This window comes from Myiozetetes cayanensis, unplaced genomic scaffold (genome assembly GCF_022539395.1).
Source record: "Myiozetetes cayanensis isolate MyiCay16 unplaced genomic scaffold, myiCay2020 scf9, whole genome shotgun sequence".
In the NCBI taxonomy this organism is placed as follows: domain Eukaryota; kingdom Metazoa; phylum Chordata; class Aves; order Passeriformes; family Tyrannidae; genus Myiozetetes; species Myiozetetes cayanensis.
This window is the reverse complement of record NW_026088185.1, coordinates 35,770,606-35,779,679: the sequence shown is the minus strand read 5'-3', so window position 1 is coordinate 35,779,679 and position 9,074 is coordinate 35,770,606. Positions and strand designations below refer to the sequence as shown.

General features: G+C 41.5%; 1 long non-coding RNA gene across 1 annotated transcript; it reads right to left on the bottom strand.

Moving 5' to 3' along the window:
- Positions 1-2,682: 2,682 nt before the first annotated feature.
- Positions 2,683-8,819, bottom strand: LOC126652769 (uncharacterized). Its single transcript, XR_007632046.1, has 3 exons — positions 8,073-8,819; positions 3,223-3,925; positions 2,683-2,864 (listed from the first exon to the last, which is right to left on the bottom strand). It is a non-coding gene; the product is annotated as an uncharacterized LOC126652769 (long non-coding RNA).
- Between the last annotated feature and the right edge of the window lie 255 nt (positions 8,820-9,074).

Here is a 9,074-nt window from a genome sequence, read left to right as displayed (position 1 = left end):
GGGTGGGAAGGAGGATGGAGAAAGGCAGCACTGGAATCCAAACCATGCATTTGGACCCTGCACCACAGGTCTGTCCAACAATAAAGCTGGGAAAGGGAACTCTCCTGTCTGAAAATCAGGATAAACCCACTCAGCAATAGTTTTATACACACTTACACCGCATTGACTTAGGCTGGTTTATAGCTAAAGCTATAGCTATTCATCCTTAGTATTGAGAGACAAAATAATTCCAGGTAGGATTTCACATTTAGTGATCTGTTCTTTTTATAACCCAAAGCCAGCACGACGCAGCTCTGCACCTACTGCAAGTACCAGACGAGAGTGAAGTCAATACTGTGTTTATGGCTGTAGTGCTAAAAATGTAAGACTGAATTTAAAATTATTGAGCAGAAAATTTGAATTTAATAAGATTTTTCATTAAGCCAGCATACATTTATCCCTCACACTGACACAGTGGTAATAGCAATCTGACCCACATAACTTTTTTGTTTCTTAAGTTATACTATTACAGACCAATTACACGTTCTTTAAAGAAATGCTATTAATTATTGAAACACTAAAAAGCTGAAGTCATTGTTTTTGTGCACTTAGCACAGCTTTTAAGAGAGATTATAGAGAGAGAATCTTTTGGTAGATAGTCTTAAAATATTCACCGATGCTGGAACAATTTAATGAAATTCACATTTATTTCAAGGATTTTTTTAATTAAATCTATTGGTTGTTGGTATCCGTAAACCCTTAAGAATAAACACCTGCAGTGTTTTATTATGTAAAAAGGTAGTTTAATTGCATCATATTTATCACAGACAAATCAAGCCCTATTCAGAAGATAATAATGACACAGTAATTGGACCAGTAATTGGTTCAGGATGATTCAATATTGTACTAATAATCATAAATACTACTGTCTCCTGCTTTGGTACAAGGCTGACACTGTATTATAGATTGGATTTGGTGCAATAAATATCCGTGAACTGGGTCCAGTAGTGCCTTGGTTCTTAGTTCAGCTGCATTAGTAAATAACAGGTATCAAATAATGCATCCCACATGAGCAATCATTCCCAGAGGGAAACACAGGGAATACTGTGGCTCTTTCTGCATCTGGGAATGGCTGGAAGAGGCAATGGTAAAGGTACTTTTGGCTCCCTTGTGTTAAGCATCCCACTTGCCTCAGAGATGTTTCCACTCCAAATAAACCTGGTCACACTCAGAGCAAGTTGTAAAGAAGACCTGTTTGGTTTAAATGCTGTTTGGCTTTTCACCTATTTGTTGCAATTTGTTTGCATTCCTGACAGCTGGAGAAATGGAACCCTGCTAAGAGGAACAATTTTCAGAAAATGCTGAGCATCTGTCCTGAAACCCTCCATGGAAAAAACAGAAGGGTGGCCAAGACAACCCAGAACTGGGTAAACCAAGTTCCACCACCAGTCAGGGGATACAATCAGTGGGGTCGTGAACCCCTGGAGATGGCCACTGATGAGCCACCAGAACCCAGCAAACCCTTGGCATCTCCTGGGCTTATGTTCTCCACAGGAATCAGTATTGCTAATGCTTTCTTTAACTGTATCTTTTTCATGCATTTCCCATATTTTCCCTCTTTGATCCAGAGAACCACCATCAACCCAAGGAGGGTTCTCCTTGCTCCCCACCTCCTTCCTGGCCACTAAGTGGGTCTTAACTGCAGCATTTTGGCAAGTCACACTTTCTATCATCTCAAATGTAAATGGCTCTCTCTTACAAAACCTGTGATTTCTCTTTTGCTTACAAAAACAACTCTTAAAATTAATAATGATAAAAAGACCATTCTTGCTTCCTTAGTCTGACTGAATGTGACATGAGACACTTGGGTCTGAGCTTCCCAAACACAGACAGCCCTAAGTAAAAGTACTTCTATTCATACTTCAACAGTTGAAAAGATATGTCAAAGTTCCAAAGACTCTACAACTTCACTGGATTTCACCTGGAGCTTTGAGCACAGTTTTCCAGATTGTCCTGATATGATTTGAGCACCTACTTAGTTTTATATTATCATGATTTCCTTACCATGTTAATTAAAGCTTTACTTATGACAGTGGTGCAACACAGACTGGCACACCTGTACTCAACCTTAATCTATTTTTGTGACCTGTTTTTATTTGCATGAACATAGAATTTTGAGAAATTTGAAAATATAGAAATAAAGTATGGAAACGTTTTCACTTTTCTTGACTTGTGCAAAGAGATGGGGTGGAAATCTAACCCAGCAAACACAAGGGTCTGATGGCAAAGGGTGGATGGTAGGAGGTTACAGCCCTGTAGCCAGTTGCTTGTTTATGGTGGGTTGATACAGTAGAACATGATGCACAAAACCCTCACATGTCATTTAATGATAACTGTGAAAATCGCCCCTGTCCCCACTGCTTTCAGCAGACACTTGGCGGGCCCGTGGCACCATTCCCTAGCCAGGGCTCTGGTCTTTCAGAAGGAGCCAAAAGGGAGTGGAGCCTCATTATCCCCGAAACAATGATCCTTATTCACTAGACAGAGAAACTTGCTTTTCATGGACGGGTAATACAGCGCGGAGCTGGAATAGAGATAACATATCCCCTTTAGCACCAGAACAAAGGCTCAGGGTCTATGCTCCTGGCTTGGAACAATGCCCTCGGAGCCTTCACTGATGCAAATGTAAGTGTTTACCTGTTCTCCTTTGATTGCTGTGCACTGGAGGGAGGTGCAGCCAGGCCCAGGTACCACTTGAAGGTGGGCGGTGATGCTGAGCCGCCGTCGCTCACGCACAGACGCAGCAGCACTGCCTGACTCTGCCTCTCCTTGATGCACCATCCTGCTTGCTTGACACTTCCACCCCAAAACACAGCACCTGAAGGCTGGAGGGAAGGAGGGAGGTGAGGAATGCACACAGCCAGAGAGACAACTCGTGTTGTTGTAGGAGGTACTTAGGGAAACCTTTAAGACTCCACGGCAGAGCAGCCCTGGTGTGGGCACTAAGGCTGAAAGCAATCTGTACAAATGAAATGCCATGGCAGAGTGGCACCAGGGGACCAGTTCCCTCATAATGGAGTCAAAGTGATGGAGCCCAAACACACTGGTTAGGCACTTGTCCTGCTACGCTGGCAACGAGGGGAAGGCACGCAACACCGAACCAGCCCTTTTTATTTTTTTTTTCCTTTGGTGCTCCATCCTCAAGTCATTTTTTTTTTTCCCCTTTGCCTGAGTCTCTCTTACCTTAGCCTTGCACAGGGAGGAGGGAAAGGTGAGAAGACAGGAGAGCTATCGCTGTGCACAGCCAGGCAGGCAGGCAGCAGAGGTAGATGAACAGAATGTGTTGAAAGCATCATGATCCAGCGCCAGGAAATAACAGTTAGCATATCCCTGAATGACATTTACAGGAAACCTATGTTTCCTTTTCAGGGCCATAAGCTTCAACAAACTGGTGTGTTCAGTCAGCCCTTCCCCATGTACAGTATGGATGCCACAATTTTCTCAGCATATGCTCAGCTGCGTCCTTCTGATGGCATCCATGTTGGCGCCTTTCCATCTATAGGCATGGAGGGATGTCTTCATCTTCTGCAGGAGTCTGGGGCTACTGCCAAAGGCAGGGATCCAAGCACCGCAGGCAAGGAAAGTGGATCATTTTGGTTCCTGAATAAGGATTAGGCTTTGCAACACCTGAGCAGCGAAAATCCTGCAGAGCCTCCGTGGCCGGAGCCAGGAAACGCCGCGGTTCTGCTGGATATTGCTGAGCTGAGCCCTATTAACCAAGGTGAATGTTTGCTGCACAGCAAATTAGGGGAAATTTAGGAAACAAATGGCAAACAGGCAGCCACATGCAATGTCCATATAAAGGCTTCGATGGGTTTGGCTCTGATGTTTTCTCGACGTGTAATAGATAACGCTTCCATTATCTTAACCCTCTTCCAGCTCTCACCTAAGGAAAAACCACACAGCCTTTAGTCTGAGAACTGCTTTGCTTATATGAACCAGAGATCCCTCTGATCTTTTGTTATATGCTGCTGAGGAGCCTAGTTATACACCATCCTAAGCATCTAGTCAAATCCCTTTATTATTTACTTCTTTATTTTTAATCACAAACAGAAAAAAAAAAAAAAAAAAAAAAAAAAAGAAGAGAAGAAAAAAAATCCTTCTATTTTTCCCCCAGAGCTTATCTGGTTTTTTGGTCTTTGCAGAGTATGGGCCAAAATGTACTTTTCTTACTTGAGAAAGGAAGATTTCCCTGAAATAAACAGGATACCCAGAATTAAGGGCAGGATTTTGTCTACACATTGTTTTATCCAATCTATGTTTATCGTCTTTAATACACTTAGGAAAAGAGAAGGGAATTTATCTGGATATTAAATGGCCTTGGAAATCATTCTCAACAAGGAATAAAACATTCCCTTTACATAAAATCACATTATAGAAGAAGTGCTCAAGTTAATTTAAAGAGAAAATTTAGAAAACAAAAGCCAAGTCACAGCCACGCACACAAACTCCCCTCCCTTCTGCTTGAGGAAGGGAACTGAAATATTTCCTCTCCTCCTTTTCTGAGGAGCTCGTTTTACAGAAATGAGAAGGTAACCTCATCGATTAGCAGTGCATAAAAGCCAGGCATACACAGAGCAGAGAGAGGTGATATAGATGGGAATTAAAAGCAGTTTTATGGCTCTGCACCTGATCAGGAAAAAAATCTTTTCAGCTCAAGCACATGAAAGTTTTTTCCTACTTTGAGCCATTTTTCTTCTCCTTCTTCAAACACGTGCTTTTCCCAAAGAAACGATGACAACACATGGCTAATTAACAACAAAGAATAATTGAACTATGGCTCTAACTATCTACCTTTAAATCAAAGGAAGAGGGCAACCAATACTAAAATTTAATCTGTCCTCTGGGGCTGGAGACAGCTTACAGGTTCAAGTCAGATAGCAAATGTAGCTAAATGGCAGTCAGAAAAGATCATGTGACTGGGGGCTAAAAACTAATTAATCTCCATAAAGCTGTAAGTGAGGTAGGTAAGATGACTTGAAATCTGATTACATTATTGCATCTAAGGAGGGAAAATGCAGCATGTATTTTTCATGTTGATTTTAACCACCTGAGCCCTTAATGACATTTTGTACCTTGAAAGAAAACTCATATTTCATTTATATTTTAAAAGACCTACAAAGATGCTATTGTCATCTGCAGAGAATTTACAAATTTAGTGTAAATAATGTTGTTATGAATCAAAGGGAGTGCATTTCTAAACTTTTTTTCTGGTATAAGCCAGAAGATTCCATATAACTATGGGAAGCTGTAAAGCAAAGCATTTAACAAAAGCTGAAATAAATCTTAGGGAAAAAATACTTTTAATATATACTCCAATAAAGGAGGAAAAAAAGGTTCCTGCATTCTAACTGATTGCTGAGGATGCACATGTTTTGCTCCTTTGATTTGTAAAAAATCTCCAATGTTAAATTTTGAATTAGTGGGAACACAGCATTTATTCTGATTTCTTTATATTATTTCTATTATTTATAAATGGCTACAAAGCCAAACCAAACAAACCAACAATTCTAGGTGGGTGGGAGACCTCAATTCGGTGAATTTAGTCAAATTATGCATGGAAAAGACACACTTAGATGTAATACTTTTTTACTGTGTAGGACAGATACTAGAATATAGGATAGAACAAGGGAGAACGGTCTCGAGTTGTGCCAGGGGAGGTTCAGGTTGGATAATGGGAAAAACTTCTTCATTAAAAGAGTGGTTAAGCTTTGGAAAAGGTGTAACCACCATCCCTGGAAGCGTTCAAAAGTCAAGCACACGTGGCACTTTGTGACATGGCTTAGTGGGCAGGGGGTTGGTGGGTCAGAGGTTGGACTCGAAGATCTTGCAGGTCTTTTCCAACCTTAAAGATTCTACGAACAGAAAGGAGAAGAGAGGAAAGAGAAAGCTGCAACCACGTACCAAGCTGAAACCAACCCTGAAGTTAATTTTCCAGTCATGGCTATGGATCGCTGTGCATAATCTCTGCTTCTTGTGTAGCAACATCCATGTCAATATTCCAGAGTGGAAACACCAGAAAAAAACAAACAAACAACACCCCCCCCCCCAAAAAAAAATACTCAACCAAAAAGACAGAGGCATTATCAGACTCAATTACGTGTTTCTGAGATTCCACACAAGCAGCACCTGACAGCTTGTGCAGGGAGCTGAGGCAGGGACAGTTTTATGTGATAAAAAAGTGTACTTTTAAAATGTTTGTAATATACTTGATATATACTTGCTGTACAAGTATATAGGGGCCATAAATAAACAGCATTTAACTTAACAAGCACACGTTTATAGGTATAATAATGGCATTTTGCACTCCTGCAACACCTTTGATCCCAGAATTTCCGAGTCCTTTTGCAAGGATTAATTAATTAAGCTTCAACACGCCCCTGCACCAGATGTCATTAAAATACTTTTTATGGCCCGCAAATTCTACAAAAGACGTGCTTGTATTTCATGTCTTATTGTGCCTCCTACCCAAAGCAATTACTTTTCTCCTCACTTGGCTGTGTGGTGGATGGGAAAAGGATGGTGTGGTTCTCCTGCCCCACTGGGCTGGGAGATTCCCTTGAAGTTTTTAGTCTCTTCTTGCTGATTGAAAAATTCAGGGGGTTCTTGTCTTCTTGAATTCAGGGGTTCATGCTACATATCCCTCCCTCAAACAGCTTTGCCTGCCTTGCTCCTAAAACCTCAGATTTTCCTTCCCTGCCACCTGTGTTGCTTTTTGCTATGACTGATCTCCCTGAAATGCTCAAGGATTTTGCAATTTTGCTATTTAGAGTTAGGAAGACATTTTTCCCACACAGTGAAACTGCCATGTGGCTGCAAACTGCCCTCCCTCTCCTTCCCCCCCCCCCCCCCCCCCGCTTTTTCTCTCAGGAACCAAATCACTCCACTTCTTACATCTTTATTCCCGGTTTTTGCCAGAACCCAACATGAATTACAGTTCAAACCCTACTTGCAAGTGATTTAAGGTAGAACAACTTGGCAGTAAAACTTGCAGGGTGAGAGAGTGTGTTTGTAAAGTCTGGCACAGATGGATGCACCTCCTTGCATGAACCCTTAGCCTCGATGGGAAAAGACAGATACATGGGAATTAGCTCTCAAACCTCATCCTCTGCTTATCATGCTTATCTCGAGCTGGCAGTGCATCCTTTCCTGGGCTGTGATTAGTAGAAAACTCCCACGTGGAGCAAAGTTTGACTCTCTAACTTATTAGACTTAGGAGAAGCCCCACAGGCACTTGAATTAAGGATTTCATTACTGCTGGGCAATTTCTGACACCTTTTCCTCTTTCCTCCCGCTTCCAGAAATGGACTCTCAGGTACCTAATGAGATCACAGTGCTTGTGAGGATGTTAATTCAAAAATCACTCCTCTACCTAATCTACCATTTACAGAAACAGGTTGTGTCTATTGGCCAGCAGTCAAATTTGAGCAAAACATGGCCAATGAGTTCAATTACTGGATAATTTAACTAAACACCTTCATAGACAACCTCACTTCATTCACATCACCTCCTAAAAACACGCCTGAAAATATCTTAATGTCACTAATATATGCAAACAGACAGCTTAGCCTGATCTTCTCTTGACCTACCTATATTTTACACTGAAAAGTAAAATACTTAAAGGGAGCTTATAAAAATATGGTTATTGACTTTTTACATGGGATGACAGTGACAGAATAAGAAGGAATGTTTTTAAACTAAAGAGGACAGGTCTAGATTAGGTGTTAGGAGGAAATTCTTGACTATAGGGCTGGTGAGACACATGATTTGGTTGCCCAAATTCCTCAAAGCACCAGGAGATGGATCTCCCTGAGACCCAACAGCCACATACACTCCAGTGACAAAATAACCCTTCCAGAGGGACAGGTTGTAAGGGCTTTGGCCATGGGTGGTTTGGTGACACACATACACAACTATCCAAGATATTTTTGTCGTCCCACTGACAAAAAGTAGTAAGCTCTCACTGAGCAAATATCTTCTGACAATATAATTTTTTCTGGTGATGGTCAGCACAGTCTCAGAGTTTACTTTACCTGAACTGCATTTTTGCTGCTGTAAGAATGGCTCACCAGAAACCAATTTTAGGTTGCTGTACTCTCCTCCAGACACTGAGCGCGAACCACGTCACTGCTCCTGCTTTTAACAGATGTGCTGTCTCCCAGAAGCTGCAGCTCTCCTTTGGACTCAGCATTTCCTCTGTCACTGTGCCCTCTTATTCAGACCATAAAGAGCAACTGTCTGACCAGCAGACAGACATAACTCAGCTCAAAGCATGGGTTTGTTTGGCTTTTCTATAGCCCTGGGCCATCATGTCTTGTCACTGGAGGTCTCGTGCCAACCGCTTTTGGGAAATGCTCTGCTGACCAGCATCGAGGGGAGCCTGTTCCTTAAAAAAAAAAGGTACTTTGTGGATTCCTTTTTTGAGGAAACAAGTTTGTTCCTTCTATAGTGGAGTGAGAGGGAATCTCCAGGCCAAACTTCAGATTCCTGACATAATTCCCTACCTACTCAACTGCAGTTGTGCCCCAGCACAAGCACGTTCCCAACACGTTGCAGCTTCCGTGTGCCTACAGAGAGTAGGAAAGACAGGGCCCACCAGAACAGTTTATTTTCCTTCAGTGAAGAGAATCCTTTAAAAATAAACCATGATCTTACCTTTTTCAGGTCACTTAGGTAACGTGGCTGAGTCCAGCTGGGCTGAAAAACTATTTGCACCATACGGATGTTGATACCACAGCTCCACGTGCTTAAATATTTAATTCCACTAAGGTACTGTACAACCAAAATACCTTGGCTTAATTTAGGTTGCATCTGGAAACATGTCATTTCAGATGCCAAGAGGTAGCTCTCTAAATTTTTCCTTCTCTCTTCTCATAAATCTACAATTTCTACTCGTAAATTTTAAAGCATATAAAAAATCAACTTTTTTTTTTCTTTAAAAAAAGATAGTATAGTAATCAAAGTTTTGGCTCTTGGTCTGCATAGTCCTTGGTTTTATATACTTGAGGCAAAACATCAGATACAAATCTATCTGA